At 39.3% G+C, this 24,086-nt stretch overlaps 1 protein-coding gene and 1 long non-coding RNA gene across 11 annotated transcripts in view; both read left to right on the forward strand.

The window, feature by feature from the left end:
• The window catches only part of LOC135222034 (RNA-binding protein 1-like), a 171,165-nt gene that overhangs the window by 131,852 nt on the left and 15,227 nt on the right, over positions 1-24,086 (forward strand). The gene's annotated exons all lie outside the window — the stretch shown is intronic.
• LOC135222033 (uncharacterized) lies at positions 12,718-18,233 on the forward strand. Its single transcript, XR_010316157.1, has 3 exons — positions 12,718-12,806; positions 13,141-13,257; positions 17,599-18,233. It is a non-coding gene; the product is annotated as an uncharacterized LOC135222033 (long non-coding RNA).

The raw sequence follows: 24,086 nt of genomic DNA on the forward strand, positions 1-24,086 counted from the left end.
ATAAAAATTATTGTGGAAATGGGATTTTTTCTTTGTCATGGAGTAGCCAAGAGATCCTAAGGGAAAAACTGCTGTAGCCAGTGTCAAGAGCATCTCCAGTTTTGATGACACCACCAAGTGTGTTTTACCTGGAGCCCTTAAACAAACAAGAGATGTAACAAATTCCTTATTGCCTTCATTTATATATATACTTCAGGACAACAGCTGTACTTCACTTTTACACGACCCAGGACTATTCCATTTACCGTTGGCATCCCTCATTGGTAATGGAGTTTGTAGTGTAGTGCAAACTGGCGTCTTGCCTTTCTTCACAATGAACTAGGTAGACAGTTTATAAGACTTTTCTAGAAATTGCTTACCATCTACATATGTTAGAGTAGGCACTACACAGGTATTTTGCTTTCAGAGTAAGTTAAGTCATTGTTTAATATTGCCAATTAGTAGCAGGGTGCTTTCCTCAAGGCCATTATTCCATTCTTTCATTGGGGTAATGCTGCTTTATATATGGTAGTGTGTCATCAAGACTCAGTAGTACTTGGCACTCAACATAAGTACCCAATGGTTATTTCTGTCTCATCATCCATAACTTAAGTAACAAGATTGGCAGTGATGCCTTAAGAGTGTTTTTATCCCTTCTACATCAACTAGTCACATATTTTATCCAAGTAATGGGGATGGATGACAGTGAAACCCTAGGATAGAGTGTTAGGAGGAAGTGAAAAAGGTACTTTCCCTGGGAAAGTTCTTCCATGAATAGGGACCTTTTGCTTGGAATTCTGAATACCATAGCAAGAGATCAGAACAGATCCATGGGTATTAGGTGCCTCTGAGTCAGTCATTGACTCTCCTGTGTGAAAACAAGGTCCCCTTCGACCCTTGGTGCAGTTTGTGGGTCTTTGGGAAGTAAAGCTTCAATTTCACATAAGTGACTTACCGAACAGTTACATAGCTTATAGCTTCTTACCTACGGCAGTCGAAATTCAAATTGTTGGCGCCAGCGGCGTTGCTATCTTAAGTATAGGTATACAAGACCCGCCCACATCCGGGAACCCTGGGTACTGCTAGCCTTCTACCGTCAATTTTCGTTTCTGCCGCTCACGGGGGTTAACACCTGTGAGATTTTCGCTGCAGTTCTCCTGCGTCGCCATTTTGGATTTTGGGTTTTTTGTTTTGGTGATTTGTACAGTTTTTTTGGTTTTTTCTTGCCAGTTAGCTATCTCTATTCAGTTTTTCGTCATTATTGCTAATTATGTCAGATTCTAGTTCATCTGCTGTAAGGTTTTGCAGCGCTGGCTGCAAAACAAGATTAGCTAAGTTATGTCACGATCCGCACTCGGAAGTGCACTAAATGCAGAGGACAAAATTGTAATGGTATGGATGTGACATGTGATGAATGTAAAGAATTGGATGAACAGGGATGGAAGGCGGTTAGATCGCATGCTGAGAAAATGGAGAAAGATAGGAAGAGGAAGGCAGCTCTTAGGGCTAGTAGTAAGAATAGGTTAGAAACTACTCCTGTTCCTTCGGAGACAAATAAGTCTTCTCTTGCCTCTCCTTTATTAGAGAATATTTCTCCAATTAATAGTCCTCCTACTTCTCCTTTGATTACCCCTGTTCAAGTTGCCATGTTTCCGAACCCAACCCAACCATTGCCTTGCTTGAGTCTAAGATGGATAAAAGTTCGAAGTGTTAGCTGAATCAGTTATGAAGTTAGGAATGTCTTTTAAAGCTTTCGTAGATAGTACAGTGAAATCTAGTGCAGTGCAAAGTGTTAATGTTGCGCCTGAGGAGGCGGTTGTCCGTTCCCCCCCATCGACTCCCAGACGAAGGTCAACTGTCCCGCTCCCCCGCAACCGGGAGAAGACATACCGGAGGTCGGAAGGAGTCTGGGGGAGTTTTGCCCACGGTCAGCCGTCGACTCCGTCGACCTCGCGGGTGTCGTCCAAAAAGATGTGGAAAGGTATTAGTGTTTGTGATTCTCGTCTGTCTTCTGAATTCGGAAGTGCAATCGCCAGTTGCGCAAAAGGCGAGGTGATTTGGTGTCTCGACCGTTAAAAAGACATTCGATTCTTGCGGGTGATTCGTCACCGACTCTGTTAAGAAGTCTAAGAGGCATTGGAGTCCTCAACCTTCGTGTAGTTTTGCTCCGGATGTGATATTTAGTGAATCTCCTCCGCAGTCGCATTTTTCGGCTAAAAGCAATGGCTCTCGGACTAGACTTTGTGATAATTCACGATCGCTCGACTCTCCCAAGCGAGTCTCGGTCGCAGTTTCGGCTCGGTCGCCTCGTTCGATCCGTATTACTGTCCAAGAAGCGTATTCGCTCGTCTTTGTTCGACTACCCCCCTCGCCGTGAGTCGGATAGGTAAATTTCGCAACTGGTTGTTCGCCTGTGTCGACTCGTGGGGTGTGCGAAGACTTCACCTGTTTTTTAGAAAGAATCGTTCTTCGACTGAAAGACATCGACTGCTACAGTGTTAGACGATTCTACCTTAGCTCCATTTAAGAAGCATTTCCAGGATCTTATGAGTTTGTTGAAATCCTCCACCGGGGGTAGAACATAAGCCTGATTTCGACTCTGCTTCCGTGCAGTCTGAAGAGGAAGCTTTGGATCAAGATGACAAGGATTCGTCGGCTTATTCGAGTCTTCTTAAATTTTTCCTGTCCACTTATCCAGATTACTTTGAACCTGCTTCTCCGTCTTCACCGCCGTTCAATGTTCGTTAAAGATAGGAAGACAGCGTATTCGTGTCTACCTAAACTGGTTCTTTCTCAGTCCTCGAAGCAGGCCCTTAAGGAGTCAACAGAGTGGCTTTCTAAGAAGAGGGAACAGGTAAGGCTTCGTTTGCTTTCCCACCTTCTAAGCTTCAGAGTAAAGGGTATCGCTTCTACGCAACTGGAGAAGTTCCTTCTTGGGAGTGTCTGCCTCCTCCCAGGGAGACTTCTCCGGTTTAGTGGACTCCACACCGAAGAGCAGCTTTTCGTCAGCTAAAATTTTGTTTTCTTCTTCAGAGCTGGACCATTTGGTGAAGAATATTTTTAAAGTATTTGAGGTATTTTAGTTTTTGGACTGGACTATTGCCTCTTTAGCTCGCAAGATTGAAGACTGTCAGTCTTTAGAAGAAGATTTTGCCACAGACTGGTTAGGAGTTCTGTCCTGTGCGGATAAGGCTTGTTAGAGATGGGTCAGGAGAATTAGCAGCCCTTTTCACAATGGGAGTGATGAAGAAGAGAGAAAGGTGGTGTTCTTTCGTGTCTAAAGGAGTCACTAATAACCAGAAGTCGGCTCTCATGTTTGCTCCTCTCTGTAAATCTCATCTTTTCCCTGAAGAAACCATTCAGCAAATTCTTTCGGATTTAGAAAAGAAATCTACTAATGATCTCCTCTTCAGTCTTCCAGACGTTCCGAAAGAGCCTACTACGACAGGAGCTAAGTCTTCTCCTCTTCAGAAGCATCCCTTTCGAGGGAATAAACCTAAGTGGCAACGACCCAGGACTAATTTGCGTCCACAGTACAAGTCCTCAAAGAAACCTCCTCCCCCCAAACCTTCGGACAAGTGAGAAGCCGTTCCTTCACGTGCAAGTAGGGGCAAGACTCCATCTTTTTGGGAAGAATGGAGTCGAAGAGGTGCAGAGCAATGGGTAGTTCAAGTTCTTCGAGAGGGATACTCGATTCCTTTTTTGTTTTAGATCCTCCTCTCTCCGATACACCAATCAGCTTAACAGCATATTCTCCAGGATCAGAGAGAGCTTTGGCTTTAGCAGCAGAGGTCAATGCACTCATCAAGAAGGGAGCAATAGAGGAAGTCCTCGACAGTTCTCAGGGATTCTACAACAGACTCTTTTTTTTTTGTAGTTCCCAAAGCCTCGGGAGGTTGGAGGCCAGTGCTAGATGTAACGCGCATTGAACCTTTTTGTCTGAAGACAAAGTTCAATATGGAAACAAATCATTCTGTGATGTCGGCACTTCGCCCAGGCGATTGGATGGTGTCCCTGGACATGAAGGACGCCTACTTTCATGTCCCGATTCACCAGAGTTCAAAGAAGTTCCTGAGATTTGTGTTCGAAGGGAGGACGTATCAATTCAGAGCCCTTTGTTTCGGCCTTTCGACGGCCCCCTCAAGTATTTACTCGTGTTCTTGCTCCATTGGGGAAATGGCTGCATATGTTGGGCATAAATGCAGCATTTTTACCTGGACGACTGGCTTCTCAGATCGGGTTCGAGGACACAGTGCGTGAAGGATTTACGGAAGACACTGTCATTAGCGAGTCAATTGGGAATTCTCATCAACCTGGAGAAGTCTCAATTAGTGCCGTCCCAGAAGATCCCCTATTTGGGGGGATGATTCTGGACTCTCAGACTTTTCGGGTTTTTCTGTCCCCGAAAAGAATAGAATCTTGCCTCAAAAAAGTGAGCCAATTCCTGAATCGTCAGTCCCTCCTCCGCCTTGGAATGGAATGAGTCTTCTAGGGACGTTATCATCAGTAGAGCGTTTGTAAAGTGGTGTCTTCACATGAGATCTCTTCAGTTTTATCTCAAAGCGAGTTGGTGTCGGAAGTCTCAACCAGACAACGTATTCGTTCCCAGTGTCGGAAGAGATCAAGAACGACTTGAGATGGTGGATGTCGAGGGAAAGATTGCAGGAGGGTCTCTCCCTGACATTAAGGAACCCAGAGTAGAATTATACTCCGACGCATCGGACAGAGGTTGGGAGCTCTCATAGGGACCAAAAAGATCTCAGGATTATGGTCAGAGAAAGAGAGGTTGAATCACATCAACATGAAGGAGTTGAAGGCGATTTGGTTCGGTCTGCAAGCATTCGCGCTCCTTTGGTCGTGGGAAAGAGAGTGGCAGTATACTCCGACAACACCACCGCTCTATCTTATATCAGGAATCAGGGAGGAACCCATTCATTCTCCCTCACAAAGTCGCGAAGATCTCCTTCTCTGGTCTCAAGATCGGGATATTTCCCTCGTTCCGAGGTTTGTACAGGGGAATTAAATGTACTGGCAGACGAACTCAGTCGAGTAAACCAAGTTCTTCCCACGGAGTGGACATTGCAAGACAAAATTTGTCAGGAACTGTGGAAACTTTGGGGAAGACCTTCAGTGGATCTGTTGCCACGTCGAGGAACAATCGACTTCCGATCTTTTGTTCCCCAGTTCCAGATCCTCTTGCTTGAAGACCGACGCATGCTTCAGGATTGGACGGGTCTAGACGTTTACGCCTTTTCCCCCCCATTTGGAATGATCAGAGAGGTGTTGAACAAGTTCCTCTCACATCAAAATGTGTCAATGACGTTTGGGGTAGCACCATCTGGCCCACCAGGAAAGTGGTTTCCCAAAGACCTTCTCAAGTTTGGTTATAGACCATCCCAGACTTCTTCCTCAGTATCCTCGGCTACTCAAACAGCCCCACTTCGACAGGTAGCATCAGAATTTGTCCGCTATGTCACTGACAGGTTCAGACTGTCCGGAAAACTCGTCAGAGCTAAGGGGTTTTCTCGTAGAGCGGCAGAGCTATTGCTAACTGTCGAAGAAGCTCTTCTGCCAAGCTTTACCAATCAAAGTGGGAGTTCTTTAGGACGTGGTGCAGAAGACATAATTTCTCGTCTTCTAAAACCTCTGTGACAGAAATAGCTGATTTTTTGCTGTACCTTAAAGAAGTTAAGAACTTGTCGGTATCGACAATTAAGGGTACAGAGCTATGCTGTCCTCAGTGTTTTAAGCATAGAGGGCTTGACATCTCCTCTAACCAGGATATTGGAGATTTTAATTAAATCTTTTAATACAGTAAAAGTATCCAAGAAGGATAGTGTGGACTGGAACTTGGACGTAGTTTTAACTTTTCTGATGTCTTCACGATTCGAGCCACTTCGTGAAGCGTCTTTGAGAGATGTAACGAGGAAGGCACTTTTTCTCTTTCGCTTTGGCTACAGCAGGAAGAGTGAGTGAGTTACAAGCCATCCACAGAGGTGGGGTTCAAAAATCGTAATGCGGTTTGTTCTTTTGTTAACGAATTTTTAGCAAAGAACGAATCTCCCTCTAACCCATGGCCTAAATCTTTTGTACTTAAGGGATTATCTAAATATAGTGGGTCCGATGGACGAAGAATATTTTACTATGTCCTGTCAGAGCTTCTGAAATGTTACCTGTCAAGGACACAATCCGTTAGAGGTAATTCCGACCGACTTTGGTGTTCGGTTAAGAATTCTGCAAAACCCCTCTCCAAGAACGCTATTTCGTTCTTTTTGAGAAGTCTGATACTGGAGTCACACTCTCAAGTCCAAGATCAGACTCTAAATGTGCTTAAGGTGAAAGCACATGAAATACGTGCAGTGGCGACATCTTAAGCTTCAAGCACAATATGTCGCTTTCCTCGATTCTCAATCTACGTTTTGGAGATCGAGATCTGTGTTCGCCTCATTTTACCTGAAGAATGTAGAGGCTACCTATGATAGTTGTTGTAAATTGGGTCCTTGTCGGTAGCGGGCATGTGTTGGGAAAGGAAACATAGGGGAACTTTCTATCCTCTACTGTCCTCCTCGCCTTGTTATAGGTTGTTGAGTCGTGGGCAGACTGGAGGCTCATAGTGCTTTGGAGAACCTCCAGATCTTATTTATTACTTTTGAGTATGTCATTATTTTTGTTATAGGTGATGGTCTGTTGTTTATCTGGTTTCTGAAGCCCAGGGCAAGGGCATTATCTGTTTTTTAATATTTTGTCAACCAACGGTCTTGTCCCATGGTTACAAATCCCACTAAGTAGGGACGACCCTGGCCTATACTGCCACGTCTCCTACGAGTGATGAGAGCGCCAACCAGAGGCAGTATTCTCCTGCAGCTGCTCTCTCACAAGGTAGGGTACTGCAAACATTTGCTGTTTAATGTGGTCTTACTGTCATTTTTATGTAGTCCATCTACCCTCCTTCCGGGTAGTTTGGATTCAGCTATGTAACTGTTCGGTAAGTCACTTATGTGAAAATGATATTTTCATGATAAAATAAAGTTTCACCATATACTTACCGAACAGTTACATAATCAAAGCCCACACCCCCACCTCCCCACAGATTGGACGTGTCGGCTAAACGAAAATTGACGGTAGAAGGCTAGCAGTACCCAGGGTTCCCGGATGTGGGCGGGTCTTGTATCACCTATACTTAAGATAGCAACGCCGCTGGCGCCAACAATTTGAATTTCGACTGCCGTAGGTAAGAAGCTATAAGCTATGTAAAAACTGTTTCGGTAAGTTATATGTGAAACTTTATTTTATCATGAAAATATCATTTTTGAGAGGTTTGGTTTGGTGACCCTGAAACGTTTCTGCCGGCTCCTGACCAACATTGATGGTATTTGTATAGAACTTTTGTTCACTTGTTGGATTGTTTTTTTGCTTTTCCTGCTGTTTTGGTGCAGTGCTTTCTGAGGTTGGCTGTCCATCCCACACCTAGTTTTTCCTAGACCAAAAAGGTCACCTATCCCCCCTGCGACCCTGCTTCAAGGGAAAAGGACATACTAGAGGGTCTAAAGGAAGACTGGCTGGGGCGTTGCCCTTACAGGTCAGACTCACCCTCCGTCAATCTTGTTGGTATGCCCACAGGGCTTTAACAGGAGGCCATTGTAAATGGCATCTCCTTCAATGCTCCGATGTCAACGATTTGGATGGTTCGTCTCTTGTTAGGAAGTGCTGGTAGCATTTTTCATCTGCCTCTTCACCTCTGAAGAGGCATTCCACTATTGACTACAAGCTCTCGACTGCCTGTCTTGAGATATAGGGATTTTTGGGCCATAGCCCTCAACCCTCCTGCAGTTATGCTGTCTCACCTCCTCCAGCTCATTGTCGACTGACATGCAACAGCTTAGTTTTCTCCTGATGAGTGCCAGTGTTTGGTACCTAGACTCAGCCCATGTCCCATAAGTTGACACAAACCCTCTTGTACCAGCACACTCATTGACTTCTATGCCACACTTGGCATCAGCAGTTGGGAGTTTGGTGCCAGCTGTTAGGCTGCCTGCTACCTTCACTGCCTCTTCCACCCTCATTGACCTGAGGATTCTTCATTAGCTCCCATTTGGGAGACTTATGGGTTTCTTGAAAAGAAGACGTCTGCTGCCAAGAGTGGGGATGACTCCCTGTCACTCATTTCTTCCGAGGATGAAGAACCAGACCATGATTATACACCTCCTCATCTATTCAAACCTTTGAAGGTTTCTGCTAGCAAGCTTCCCAGACTTCTTTGTGCCAGCGCCTCTCAGTTTGCCTGCTTCCTCTTTCCTCATGAGGAAACCTCCCTCAGATCCTTGCCATTCCTAAGTTAGTGCTCTCATCTTCCTTGAAGAGGTCCCTGCATGAGGTCAAAGAATGGTTGGCAGTCAAGAGAGATCAAGGCAAAGTTTCTTTTGCTTCTCGGCCATCGAAGCTTTTATGCCACCGGGGAAGCTCCTTCCTTGGGAGTGTCCGCCTCTTCCCAGGGGGACTTCTCCAGTTTGGTTGATGCATCTCATCATGCTGTCTTTTCTTCAGCCAAAATCTTTTCCTCAGTTGAGCTGGATCACATCATGAGGAAAATTTTAAAGGTGTTAGAAATATTCGGCTTCTTGGATTAGACAGTTGGTGCACTAGTCAGGAAAATAGAGGACTACCCAGTTCTTGCAGAGGACCTTCTGATTTTTTAGGCATCCTTTTGTGCGCCTGACAAGGGAGTCAGAGACAGTTTCAGATGAATTGGCCTCGCTTATTGCCATGGACATCCTCAAAAAGCGAGAGCTATGGTGTTCCTCTCAAACCAAAGGGGTGACAATCACTCAGAAGTTACCCCTCTTGTTTTCCCCTCTTAATTCGTAAGTTGCATCTCTTTCCGCAAGACACTGGAAGGAGGTTCTATCTGCTCTACAGAAGAAATCCACTCATGACTTGCTGGCACAGTCCACTGAAGCGTCCCAAGACGGCTTCTACAGCTTCTTGCCAAGGTTTTTTATCCACCTCTGCAACAGCCCTTCGAAGAGGAGGGAAGTCATGACCCCAAGAGAGACCTTGCTCCAACCTTTGCCCATAAAGAAGTCCTCCACCAAGACTTCCTCCAAGTGAGTCTTCAGTCCTATTACTACTTGTGTTGAAATAAGTAGAGCATTTCAAATCACAAGGGATCGTATAGCCTTAAAGTGAATTGAAATGTACTAACCAAATCATAGCCTAAGTTCTATACTACGACACCCAGATTACTTCACGCATTCTAAATAACATTCAAGATATTACATTGTGCTGTGTATATTACATAATAAGTATTAAATGATATTAAACTTACTGTAAAAAATGTGCAATGTTGGTACTAGCACAATCTCCACTTCGTTATCATCTAAAGAAAAACACCATGGGAAAAATTCTCCCCATCATTAGAATATGCATATCCGCTTAACAGGAATTTGCCCCAAAATGAACTTTAAGGTAGGAATACATAAGTCGTTTAGGCTCGGAGATCCCTATGACATCTTGGAGATCACAGGAACAATGTCTAGTCCATATGCCTTTTTTTTACCCGAGTCACTCATTTCTAGTAAACCGCTCTGTACTGGAGTTGTAACAAGACTGAATTCACGGTCACGGCTGACCAACAACAAACGTTCGACAAATTATCAAGTCAACAAACAACTGATGACTGATACTTATGTGATATTACACCACACTTACAGACTAATACACAAAATAACCAAACACAATGCTTTTCCCAATTACGTAAATAAAAATACATAAAAACAAAATCTTCCTTTCATATAATACACATTTCCACTCACGGAAGTGGAGAAAATATGGAAAAATACATTACAGTGTTTGCAGTAAAGTGCAATCTCTTTTGTTGAGTTTTGACATTACTCAAATAAATAACATTAATTACAATAGTCCATGTTCTTATCAATGCCTTCCTGGCTTCTGCGCTATCTGAGCAGTCATTCTGCTCAGGCAGGTGCTCGGCTGAATAACTTTCTAATGCAGGACCAATTTTTTCCATCTCCTGCCACAGCTTTAGGGGTATGACTTAATTACAAGGTCTTTGATCTGGCTATGAGCCTGTCTTAGAGTAGCCACTCTTGGGACTTTTTCTTGCCCCATATATAAACTCGACCACTTGGCCTAACTTCCACTTCCTCCTTGGCCCTTGTCAGAATAGGACTATTTCCCCTATCCTGGACCAAGAGCTATGCACCGTTCCTACTTGATGGGTCTCTCTTAGCATTGTTAAATACTCCCTCTCCCCATCTTCAAAGGTTGTCCCACAACCTGGCCACATACAGGAAAGGTTGTCTCACAAACTGGACAGGAATACAGGAATCTTTTCTCCATGAACTCTTTCTGTCCATAGGTAGGGTCACCAGAGATCTCTTCCCAATTTACTACTTCTCTTGGGAATGACTTGAGCTTTCTTCCAAGAATCAAATAGTTAAGGGTTAAAATTTCCAACTGATTCAAGTCCCCAGGGGTGTAACCTAACTAACGACCATTAATGACACCCCTTCCAGCGCCACCAGTACATGGGTCAGTTCTTCATAACTGAGTAAGACCTGGCCTGCAATCTTTTTTAAGCCATGACTTAAGAAGTGCTATCAGCTTTTCCTCATATAGCACCAAACCATGGTGCTGTCACTGGAATGAACTTCCAGTTACACTATCTCCAACAGATGTTCCTTTACCTTGAGATTCTTTGATATGGTTCTGAGATACTCTGATGCTGCTACAAGCATTGTAGCATTGTCACTCAACATGAGTGCTGCTTAACCTCTTCTGTTGCAAAATTTTCTAAAACTCATGAGGAACACGTCACAGGACTGGTTATCAACTGGTTCCATATGTATGCCTCTGGTTATTAGGCATGTAAATAGGATTAGATAAACTTTCTTAGGGTTCTGTCCATTTCCCTTAACCCATAATGAGCTGGTGTAGTCCACACCTGTGGTATTAAAAGGTTGCTTACAATGCACCCTGAACTTGGGTAATGGACGAACCATTTTGGTCCTATACGGCCTCCCCTGCATTCTACAAGTAACAGTAGTACATATGGAATATAATTTTAATTAGTTGCCTGATCTGTGGGATCCAGAACTGCCTGACACTCGCCACAATTACATTTACACCTACAACGTATGAGCGTTAGCATCATGGTGTTCTTTAATTATTACCTCCTTAATAATGAGGTTGGCACATTAAAATGAGAGATGTTGCAATTGGACAATACACTGTGGGCTAGGCATGCTTGTTGAAATTTTTCTTCTTTCAATGCTTCAAGTGTTGTAGCAGTTTTTTTTTTTTACATGTAATAAGACCAATGCTGATTAATTGTTTTATGTTAGAACTTGCTTATTCCCAAAACATTGTATTTAAAGTGAATAAAGCTTTGTAATTTACTCATACTTATGGTAAATAAAATGGGGTCTAGGACAACTGGCCACGGCCGACTGGCCGTGGCTGACTGGCCGTGGCTGACTGGCCGCTGGGGACGACTGGCTGCAGCGGTAAGAGAGAGAGAGAGAGAGAGAGATTTTTATTTATCTTTTGAAGGAAACTAGTGTTTATTTATTTATCTATTTTTTTTTTAAATACCCTATTTTGATTTTTGTGATTGTTGTTATTGGTTATAAATAAACTCTTTCGAATAAAACTGGTTTTTTTTATTGTTATTAATGGTTGTAAACTATTTTCATTTTTTAAATGAGAGCTTGATACTTTGCCAATTGGACTGTTTCCTGTTTTAAATACATTGTTGAACTTTGTAATTATTGTTAATGGTTATAAAACTATTTATTTCATGTATGCATATCATTTTTGAAAAGAGGTTTTCTCTAAGAAAAGGAATAATCTTAAAATGTAAATTTTATTACACAGCTGATTACATAGAAGTTACATAAAATCTGAATTACTGGAATAAAAAATTTAAGAAATAAAAGATAATTAAAGATAAAGTTAAATTTCACTAAAAAGCTGAATTATTGAATAAAAAAATCAAGAAAATAAAAGATAATTAAAGATAAAAAAAGTTAAATTTCATTAAAAAGTTGAATTATTGGAATATAAAAACTGCTTAAAATAGCTGCTACATAACTATATATCTTAAGAGAAGTTTATGAGCAATTCCTCTCAGATACTCTTCGTCTTTTAGATTTACTGTATCTATATATTTTCTGTGTGAGAGAGACGAGAGCAGAGACAGACAGATAGACAGAAATAATTTTTTTTTTCTCTCATCTCTTCGTCTATGGCCAGTTGGGCTGCGGCTAGTCGGCCCCTGCGGCCAGTTGTGCTGCGGCCAGTCGGCCATGGCCAGTTGGGCCATGGCCAGTCGGTCGCGACCAGTTGTCCCATTCCCAATAAAATGATAGTGGTGGGTGATTAATTCATCAATAAGTTTCTGTCAGGTGATTGATTAATATATATGAGGCCTTTTAAATTCTTTGGTCGACTAAATTTTCAATACAAACCTTGGACTTCCTTAGTCATGGAGATGAATTGGAAATTAATTGTAAATGGATTCAGGTTTTAGTGTTGCCTTACACTGAATTACTTTCAGGTATGGGAATTTTATTTGTTTGCACTTGAGTACTACCCTCATTTTGAGGGTGTCATTTTACGGAGCAAACTTTTTCAGTTTCCGACATGGCTGGAGAGTAGGCCACAAGCGAATGATTTGTTAAGAAAAAGTGTGATGCACTTCTACCTTGCAAACTTCATCTGGAAACTTCCCTTGTGCTATGGATGAACTTGATGGTAGTCGTGTCCGCCCGAGGAAGACCTGGTTCACTGGTGCCATGGTGCTCCAGGTAGGTTATTGTTTTATCCCCTTTTTTTAATTCAATAAAAGGTTTGCAATGTAGTATAGAGTTATACAATTTATATATCCTATTTTGCTTTATAGAAAGTAATGAATTCGTTTGTGCAACAGACAGTTCAGTTTGTCAGGACTTACCTAGTCAAGATGTTGGTCTTCCACAAACAAACCCTCTTTACTGCCAACTAAACCATTCAGGGTTAATTTTTGTACTAATGGTGTGTTTTTAGAGTGAAAAGTATTAACTTTCAACATATATTTATTTATATTTACAAACCTTGTGCTGTAGCTGGATTTTTAATTAGATCAAATTTCACATGTTTCAGGTACAATATATCTCTTAGCAAAAGCCTATATGATATATAAGGACAAGAAATATTTAGACTCTTGTTTGAAATGTGGTGAAATCACATGGCATAAAGGACTGTTGAGAAAGGGTCCAGGTTAGTAATGATTTTTGTTTTTCTGATGTTTCTCATAGGATAATTAATTGTCTTGTGCATGCATATTTCTTCAAATAAAGAAAAAAATGTGTTTTAAGTGTACCCTAATGCAAGGAAATTCAAACCTAGTAGTCAAAAGCTGTACTCTTAGTGAAGTAAATGCTTCAACAATCATTGGTATATGGTCAGCACCCAGTTTTAAATGCATGTTAGTTGCATGACCAAGTAAGGGCCAAAATCCAAAAATAACAGATGACGGTCAATTACAGATAATTGAAAAGAGGGAATGTGGAGTGCCCCTAATTGCTTAAAAAAAGAAAAAGAAAAAATAAATAAATAAATAAATGCATAAAATAATAAATAACACATACACACACACAAAAGGAAATGTATTGGTTGATTGAACTTTAGCCTAGCCCTTGGCCTTTCAAAATTTGCCAAAGTCACTTTTTTTCTCTCCCCCCCCCCCCTCCTCCGCCAGGACATGATTTCAGTCACTGAACATGTAATAAGTCGGAGTTTGCTAAATTGGAAAACCAAATGTTTGTGCTTCTTTCTACTTTCTTTATTATTACTGAAGAGGGGTCTGAAGGAAAATGTAAGGCCAAGGACTTTTTTAACGTAAAAAAAAACTGGTGACAAGAAGTCAGTGTATGCAGTTATCCTTTTTTTATCCTTTTGTTTTGTATGTACACAATTTTAATTCACTCATCCAATTAATTCAGTATGTAACACTTTTTAACTGTAGGTATATCACTGTGAATGCACAAGATGGCTCAAGAGCAGCTTGGTAGGAAACATCTCACTACTTTTTCAGCCGAGTTATATATTTATACATTCCCATCAAAATCTCTCATTCTTGAAAACACCAGTTCAATACAGGCCACCAATTTTCCAGTTTGAAAGTCTTTATATCAGTTTAGTTTTAATTATTCTCCACTAGTTCCAAACTGACTTATAATTAGTTTAGACCTCTAATAAAATAATTAGTTTAGACCTCTAATAAAATTTCTAGGGCTTCATTTGACATTCTTGCATCTGATTGCATTTCAAATATACTATTAATCCTGTTACAGATTTTAGGCAGATAATTTTGTCTCGCACAAATGACAGCCATTATTGTCCAGTCATGATCATGTCATCATCCCTTAAATTAAAGCTAACATCATCAATACGTACATGTTTTCTGATAATTAAGAAGTTCAGAACACTCCTTATTTTTCTTATACAGTATTCCCTGTAAAATTAGTATACCTTATATACTCTCGTAACAAGTAATCTCGTATAACATGCGACCCCACAAATTTTACCCTTAAAAAAAATGATTTTTATTCACATATCGCATGTATCATGCGAGTTAAATTTACGAGACCAAATAACAATAGGCTAACCTCTTTATCTATTCCTTTTTTAGTTACGCTAACCCCATTTTCCTCCATCTATTAATCTTTCCCATCTTCTAGTCAAGTTTAAAAAAGTAAAAGAGAATGCCAAAAGTATTGTTAGTAATGTTATATGTTTGAAAAAAACACAGCCAGAAACAGCTGATTTGCTATGAACAACCTGTAGTTATGTTACAAATGACGTTAAGGAGTATAGGGCTGATATATTTTTACATTACTATATCCTTACTCACTAAGGCATATAATGCTGAATTTAATCTGTAAGTTTTAGCTGAAGTTGAGGAAAGAATGTTCATCTGCTAATGACTATTATCATACATCAGCAACGTGGATGAAACTTGCAAACTTTGGTATAGTACCATCCAAGGTATATAGAGTAAGGGGTACCATCAAACTCGACCGTAAACAAAATTTTAGAGAAGTGTTTTGATCAAAACTATTGGGCATGAAAGAACGCATTTTACCGTTTTCACTCCAATAAAGATAAATATGTAAAGCTCATAGTATTCTGATGAGATAAAGTGAAAATATCGGACGGAATCTGTAGATTTTGGTTTACGCAATAAACATGCCCTCAGCGCCATCTACTAATGAAAAAATAACTAAAAAATATAATTTGTGAATGAAATTTAAAGTGATATTTCCACTTGAAAACACTTCGTTTAACATCAAATAACCTTCTCTCATTAAATAGAGTATCTTAAGATTCATTTGCGCTAACTAGAAGCAAGAAAGTCGCTCTGATTTTGAGTTCAGCACAAGCAAAACAAACAAACTTGCAATCGCCCTCTGCTGATTTCGAACCCAAAACATTGATTGCTATGTTTGTATTTTATAATACAAAACAAATAGTAATATGAAAATACATAATATAATTATGTGATGCAGTAAAGTAAAGCATAGCTTTTTAAAAGATCCATGCAAAAGATGCATATCCATTATGTTTGTATTTTATCATACGATACTATATTATGTGATTATTACATAATGGAATTTTATACCTCTTGTAAGATGTGACCCCCTTAAAATTAGCTCCAAAATTAGGGCTTCAAAAGTCGCATGATACGTGAGTATATATGGTAATTTACTTGTTCTTTTAATCTCCGCCATAATTTTTTCAATAATGTAAAATACAATATGAAAACAATATGGTATGCCCAGTCTGCCGTAAAAAAAAAAAAAAAAAAAAAGTGATAGGTTTATTGTAGAGGAATGACAGAAAATAGGAGTAAAAGCATATTTTGTAATAAGACATTACTTTTCTATAAAAACAAAAAGAAAAGTTGAACTTTTTTTTTTTTTTTTTTATATATATATATATTTAGGAAAACTCTTGTCAGTTTTTCTTATCTGTAAATTACTTCTAAGATTTCAGTGAACTTATCTTCCTTACACAGCAGACTTACAGAGTACTGAATCTAAACTAATTGAATCATGAAACCCACCATAAGTTTGAGATTTTCTAAATTTCAGAGACTGCTTTTTGCTGAAGTGTCTATAAAGTAAAGGTGTCTTCAAATTGATCACAGTTGTATGTCCCATGAATACTATATGTGAATGCTTTATTCCCAGTAAAGTAAGAGAAAAAAAAAGTATTACCTAATTTTAACCAACAGCTGATAATCAAAGCGTGGTCTCAGATTTCCTGAGATTTTATTTTAATCTTCAATATTTTCAGTTTACCAATCATTTATGCCGGAGTTACACCTTGGTGATTCAAGACAGTGACCATCGCAACGGTTGGATTTGGTGATCTATCAGCATCATTTGTGGGCCTTGGCCACACACATACACACAAATTAGTCAGCTGATTAGGACACCAATGACGTCATAAGCAATGAATCATTTACGAGTGCCTTTCACACGTTGAGATGAGATCGTGTATTCAAGTAGTCGTATGCACCAGGTGCAAATAATTGAGGCTGTGCCCAAATTTAACGTTTTTACTGGACGGTGATGTCCGCGAAGTCATTAGGATTCACAACGGTTTAATTGCAATTTACATACGCTACTGTCATGTGTCTTGACCATGGATGCCACCATAATATTAAAGGTATATCAACAATACTGAGAATCTTTAATCCAATATGTAATTTACAAAAACCAGAAAATGTCTTTTCATCTCTTGCTTCAGAATATTGTAATAAATTATATTTTATTGCGTTAACAGCCAACTGACTTGTTTGTATAAAAGAAACAAGTTTAAAAACTGTAAATTCTTGAAAATACTGAATTTTTTTTTTTTTTTTCCCCACAAATATATTTACATATTCTTTACCAATTCAGACTCATTTTGTCTTTTTTGAAAATAATGGAGTTGGTTTCTAGTTGAGGAAATTGTTGCAAAAAAATTAGTGTACACAACATTTTGATTTTTAAATAAAAGAAAAAAATTAGTAATAATCTTAAGATTTCTTAAGATTGAAAATGTGCATTAGGCTTTATATAAAACCAAGCACTGGGACTCAAAGGGTCATTCAGCACTATGAGAATGAAAATTGAAATTATATAAATACATTATGAGGAATAAACACTATAGAGGTTACTGTTAAAAATGGTAAAAATGACATTTATATCAAATTATTTTCATGAAAATCACAAGACGAGTGGGAAGACAAGTATAGCTCGCAGACGTGGTTTTAGATCATGCCAATTGATAGTGCCTTGCATGCAACTGCATCGTAGTGGCACCGTAATAAGTGGAAATTTTCAGGTGTTGAGATGGTCTCAGTCTTGAATTACCAATGTGCGACTCGGGCATTACTTTTAACCTAATAGCCAGTAGTTGGATAAATATGAAACTGGTATATATGCACTGAAAGTTTTGTTTATTATTAAACATTATTTTGGAGTAGATAAAAGACTACTCCGTGATAAGGTAAAAGATCAATTAGGGATTTATGATTATTTCATATTAAATTATATTATCATCTTTTAGGGATTTGTCATGGAGTTGCAGGCAGTGGCTACGTTTTTCTAACTCTTTATCGACTCACTGGAGACAAAATGCATCTTCACAGAGCGCTGCAATTCTCCAGTTTCCTTTATTCCAAGGAATTTGTGAAAGCTCGGACACCTGACAGCCCCTACAGTTTGTATGAAGGTTTATCTGGCACTGTATGTTTTATTGCAGATCTTGTGGATCCACAGCACTCTTCATTCCCTCTTTTCAATATTTTTTAAAGGTGTCCTTCCTTTTATTTATTTGAATCTGACTGTATATGTAAATAGGGCAGTTTTTGTACCATGAAAGTCTGTTAGCCATGTATGTTACTTTTTGATATTGCAATATTTTTTCTTGTAAATGTGATCCATATTACACATTACTGCACTCAAGACTTAATAGCCCCAAATGCTTTGTTTAAAGCCCCTAACAGTTCTAGCATATTTGTTACACACCTAGAAAATTCAAGATAGTACTTCCCATCAGCAGCATACCTGCATATCCTCCATAGTTTTCATCCAATTTATTTTCCTCAAGTTGAGATTAGACGGAGCTGTAGCATAATTCTGGATTTATATAATTTTGTGTTCAAATAAATGTGACAAGGGTCAATTCTTGCATATTGTAAACTTGTTTCATTGTTAAATATACCTAACTTGTTAGTTCACTTCGTCCATGAATTCAGTATACTGTATTTAATTTTGCCACTGAAAGTGAAGCTTGTTGCTCTTCAGAGATATGTGGCTTCTTGCAGTACAATATTTTAGTAAAAAATTATAAACCGTCCTTATACTGATTCTCCATGACATTCCTTTTGTCTATCTTACTTTTACTTTTATTAAATTACCATTTCTCAAGTAATTTGAATGTTTTGTAGGATACGAACATGACAAATTTGTGATCAATTTGTACCTTCCCAGGGGGTATTTAATTTGAAAAAATTAAATCTTATTGTGTAAGCCTACAGTTGCTTGTAAACTGAGCTGGCCTTCCTCTTCCAATGTGTGAAACAGCCTATCTGCAGCTACACTCTGCTCCATAGTTGGCTGAGATCAAGAACTATGCCTCCTGTTCCTTCTTAGGTAGAGCCAAGGGCTCAATGCTCCTTTATATCACCTATAGGCCAAAGGTAAAGCTGTCCAAGGTAGGACCGAGTGGTTGTTCTTGAAGGCTGGTGCACCCTTATCCTGCCTGAGGGAGGGTCTGTATGCTTGAGGTAGGCTCTCGGGGCTCACTGGATTCAGAAGCATCTTGGCCTCCACAGTGGCATAATTGCTCTTCACAACTGTCACCGTGCCCTCTGTTCTGGGCCCCACATCCTTGAAATACACATGCTGCTCATATGTATGTCCCTCTCCTGATCTGGATCTGCCACTGCTTTGCTGGATGATGCGATGCTGACAGGAAAGGGGCCTTCACTTCTATCATCCGTCTGCATCCCCAAGTACTTTGTTCACCTTAAGGAGATGGTCCAATTTCATGAGGTTTATTATTAGTGCCAGGACCTCATATGCGTGTCTCGCTGCTTTCTCTCCTGATGGTGCAAGGATTATCCCATCATCGAGGACCTCCTCAGTCATATACTTTTTCCATGCCCATTCTGACACAAGTTGGAAGGTTTGGGGAGTTGTTACCAAGCCAAAGCAAAGAGCCCTAAACTTACACTGTATGTTGTGTCATGGGAGACAAACTGCAGATACTTATTGTAGGATTATGTAAAGGTTTGTGCAGGTACACAGTATATACCCTGTTGATCGAAAAACACCAAGTAGTTCATTTCTCTGATTGATGCCAGTAACAACCGAGGCATCCATCTCCATTGTGAACATCTGGTCTCTACCTGCTAGAGGCTTTCTCTGCCAGAAAGGGGTGTGCGTTGTTCTCCATTATCTTTATTACCTCCTGTTGCAGGCCTTTCCCCTTAAGCAAGTCATGAATTAATTTGGACAAGTTACGTCAAGTCTAACATTATAAAGAATCTTCAACTAGAATAGCTGTCATTGTTGGTATTTTTACACATTAGCGGTGTTTTAAGAATTAAAATATCATATGAAAATGAAAGAGAATAATTTGTGAAATTTTATTAGTTTCACAACTTGTAACCTTACCCTATACTGAATTGCCCCTTACCTTTCCCAATTTGGAGATCTTGTCCTGTGATAGCAGATCTTGTCATTATTGTGTAATGCCTATTCCACTTCATAGCTTTAATGCCAGATAAAAGAATTGAGAAGGGCATGGGGTTGCCATTTATACATCCATTCATAACATCCTTAAAAAATTCTTCTTGATTGGAATGACAGCATACATCCTTACAACACTCATTCTAAATCCAGTTAATAAAGAATAGCAGTCAGTAGCTATAACTATCCATTTACAATTACTAAATATTCTACACACAACTGGCTATGCCAAGGAAAAGATTTTCTTTCCATATAAAAAATACATGTGACATCATAAACCAAACTGGCAAACTAAAGAATAAGTAGTAAAAGTCAAGTCTAGTAATAAAAATAAAAAATGTAATTTTTGGGCCCTGGCATAGGAAATTATCACTTACAAAGGGACAGCTATACAGTATGATGCACCTTGTAGCCTGGTTTAAAAACTTCATTATCATCTTGAGTCTTTAAGCAAGGCTTCCTTTGTTCTAAGAAGATTCCATTGTCCATGGCTGCAAAAGAAAAAAAATTAAGTTCAAATTAACTGTTCATTAAATATCACCTCATTTCACCTGGATCATCTTTATATAACACAAAGCCAGAGCCGCTTTTCTCAAGCGACCCTTAATTCACAACATGCTCTAAATTGCACAACCATGCAATAATTCAATGAACTTAAAAACTCTCCACTATTACTTTATTGACTCTTATTACCCAATGACATTCAATAATCAAATGGTTTACCACTCCTCTTACAGTTTTGTTTTTTCTACTACCTGACAATAAAACGAGACATCTAAGCAGTTTATTGACCAGTCTCAGACAAAAATCCAAAACATGAAGATGCATGGCATTACAGGTAAAAACCCAGTAAATTTGGAAAGTACTGTATTAGTGCTTATCAAGATACTCATATTTTTCCCACATTTACAAAATAAACAGGAAATTAAGTTTCCATAAGATAAAACATTAAGAAAAAAAAAAAACACTAACAATCACTTGTTCTCAAATAAGTCAATTTGAAATTGGAATGACATCTGGAAAATTACTTAGAAAAAATATTCCGAGCAATTTTTATCTTACATGAAGACACCAAAGGGACTTGCGACTGACTCGTGCCATAATTTTTTTTTTTTTTTTTTTTTTTTTTAAATTGATTTGCATTTTCATAAATAACAAATCTGAAGTCTTAACATTGGATAAATCTTCTAGTGCCAGCTGGAAAACCAGTAAAATTAATTTTCTTAAAACTTGTGTATGCAAGGAACTATTACCAGCTGTGCTTGATCACAAGCTATGTGGGATCTCCCACCCTGTGCCTTTTAGCATCATCCAGAGGGGCGGTTTGAGGTGGGTTCTTTTACGTAGGACCTCAGGTTTGTTGGTTATGAAAAATACAAATTTATTTTTAAAAAAAAATATTGCCATTAGTTCATAATGAAACAAACCTTTGGTCTTAACATTAGGGTACTTACTCATGGTGGGAGGTAAGTATTATAAACTGACTGGGAGTTTGCCACCTTTAGTCAATTTCCGAATAAAAGCTATTTGAAGATAACTGACCTCAACCTTACAGCCTATAATATACGAGTATCTTTAGGGTCATATTTCTGGGTGTTTATTGCATTTGTGTTAGAGGGAGAGCTATCTGTTCCTATAACAAACCAACATATCCTATCCTCTTATGTGGGTTTGTTTTCATTCTTCTCTCTCTCCTTGCTACAGAGAGGGATGTGTTGTTACTGAAACGTAACTATCTTGCACTATTGATCGCTAACAGCATTGGCTGTCTCACTCATCTGTATCTACAGTAATACCTCAATCTTACGTGATTCGAGTTGCGCGAATTCACAATAGCATGAACTTTTCATTGGAACCTAACTATCATATGCGAGTATTTCACAGACACCAATGAAAGGTGTTACAAAATTTATTAGATGTAATTTATAAATAAGTTATCAAACTTTTGTGTGAATAACATTAAATAAATTTTTTTTTTTTTACTGAGATGAGTATTTTTATGGTACATGTTAGTATGTGTCATGTTAATAATGTTTTCAATTATTAATAACAATAATATAACTGTAATTACAAAATTTGTGATAGTATTTTAAAGAAATTGGGGGAAAGAAGAGAGGGCTATGTTGTATGTATGTACGGACTCCTATATTTTTACCAACAATTTATTTATTTTTTATGAGTAATGTATTAGGCTAACTTTTAAATGAAATTACAGTAACTAACTTCATTTAAAAGTAAACTTAGCTTAATATGTAGGGAGCATGATTAGGATCATATTTAGTGTTCAAACTCTAGAAGTAAGCATTTATCAGCATTTTTAGAGTGTGCCAAACTTACGCGAAACTTCCTTTGTGCGAGAGGGTCTGGAACCTAACTTCGCGTTGGTTTGGGGTATTACTGTAGTCCGTTCCAGCTTTAGATGATACTATTCTCCTTACCGCCCATAGGTAAAGAAGTAGACAGAATATGTAGAAAAGAAAAAGACCAGTCATCTCGTTCACTCTACTTTCATACTTTCATCTTAAACTAGATGCAAACTGACCTGCCAAGGGTACTACACAACTTGTTGAGCAGCCACCACCGGACAAAAGGAAAAGTGTCCAAGGACCTACAAGCAATGTCCTTCAAGTAAAAGAAAGTGAAAGTGGTTCTCTGAACAGACAATCTTGAATGACAAAGAAGAGCTCAGACCTCTGATGTCATGAGCTCTAAACATTATCTGGCTTTTCAGATTCTGTCAAACATGCATTACTAATTGGTTCCCTTAACCAAAAAGACATTGTATTCTTGGACACTTCTTTCTTGACCTGAACTGTGATAACAAAAGGCCTTTGCCATCTATGTCTCAGATGTCTAGTTCTTTTTAAATAAGCACGCAGCACCTGACAAGACATAACACTTCCTCAGGGTCATTATCCACAGTCTCCCAAAGAAGGTATAGAAAAGAAGAGAAATCTGTCATCTGCAACTGGTGAATTCTGCATCTAAGCCATGAATTCTGGTATAAATCTGAAGACTAATAACTTCTGGAATGCTTCACTTTATATGACAACCCTGCAGTTCCCCCTAATCTTTTCGTAGATGCTAGAGCCAACAAAGACTGTTTTTAGAGCCAAGCTTCTATCAGTAGCTTGTCGCAATGGTTTGTAGGGAGCCTTAACAGGTGTCATATAATATTTCCTACCTCTCAGCAGGGGGGCGTTTTAAAAGATCTATTTGATCGCAAAGAATTATCCCCACCTGAAATCCTTGCATTAACATGTTGTAACACTGACTCTGCATGACTTGAATGCAGTAATTCATGCAACATCTAAACATCTATCTTTGGTCCTTAAAGGGGAATTCCAGTCACAGCTATGTTGCAAGGAGTTTCAGATCTACTTGAAAGATTATTGCTGTATTATCCGATGGCCGATCCTGGCTAGTTCTTGAAAAAATGCTGGGGTGAATGTGGTTGTCGACTTTCCACGGCTGTTGGGATCTTGACCTTGATCTTCCGGCCCAGGGGCGAACCACAACCTCACTATTGCCCAGCCCGTTAGATGAATGTACTCCCTCATAATGAAGAATCTCCCACACTTTACTATTCGATCTTTTAATTGGAGTGTTGTTGTCTTTTCTCTTCTTGAACGGCCTTACAGTGAAGACTGGGACAAACTCTCTCGCAGAATCCACAAATTTCTTTTCCGCCGTCGCCCTTACAATCGCACTCAGCAGCTTCCACTCCAACATCCATCGATTTCGTCAGCTGTGATAACTGTCATTCTTTGTTTCAGTGTTAATGACTAGTATTTTTAGCGCTTTCTTTTTAAGGTATGTGACAGTCCTAACTTGAAGATGAAGCAGAAATTAAACATCCTCAACTGTTTGACTGGAGCACACACTGACATTACTGAAGCTTGCGAAGATGCTGAACCAGAAGTAGATGATGACGACGACTTGCGCCTTCTTGCATATCTTATCAATTTTTTCTTTTATTGCTTGCAATTTGTTCATAAAGTGCATGCCAACGAATCCGAAAGCATAGTTGTAATCGACAACACCGAGGATGCGAGGGTAAAAGGAGGCCATGAGACCAGGGGAAGAAGGAACACCCACAGGGAAAGGCCATGGAGGGATGCGTGACACATTGTTTTGATAAGCCATCCAAGGTTGGTAACCGTGATAGGCCTACGCCACCCACATACCTTTCATTCTGTGCACATCTATAGCTGAAACACTACTATGGGATGCATTTAGCATAGTTGGAGAAACACATGGATCAGCATCACAATTAGGCAGAACAAAAGATGAAGGCGC

Source organism: Macrobrachium nipponense, chromosome 3 (assembly GCF_015104395.2).
Source record: "Macrobrachium nipponense isolate FS-2020 chromosome 3, ASM1510439v2, whole genome shotgun sequence".
NCBI lineage: Eukaryota > Metazoa > Arthropoda > Malacostraca > Decapoda > Palaemonidae > Macrobrachium > Macrobrachium nipponense.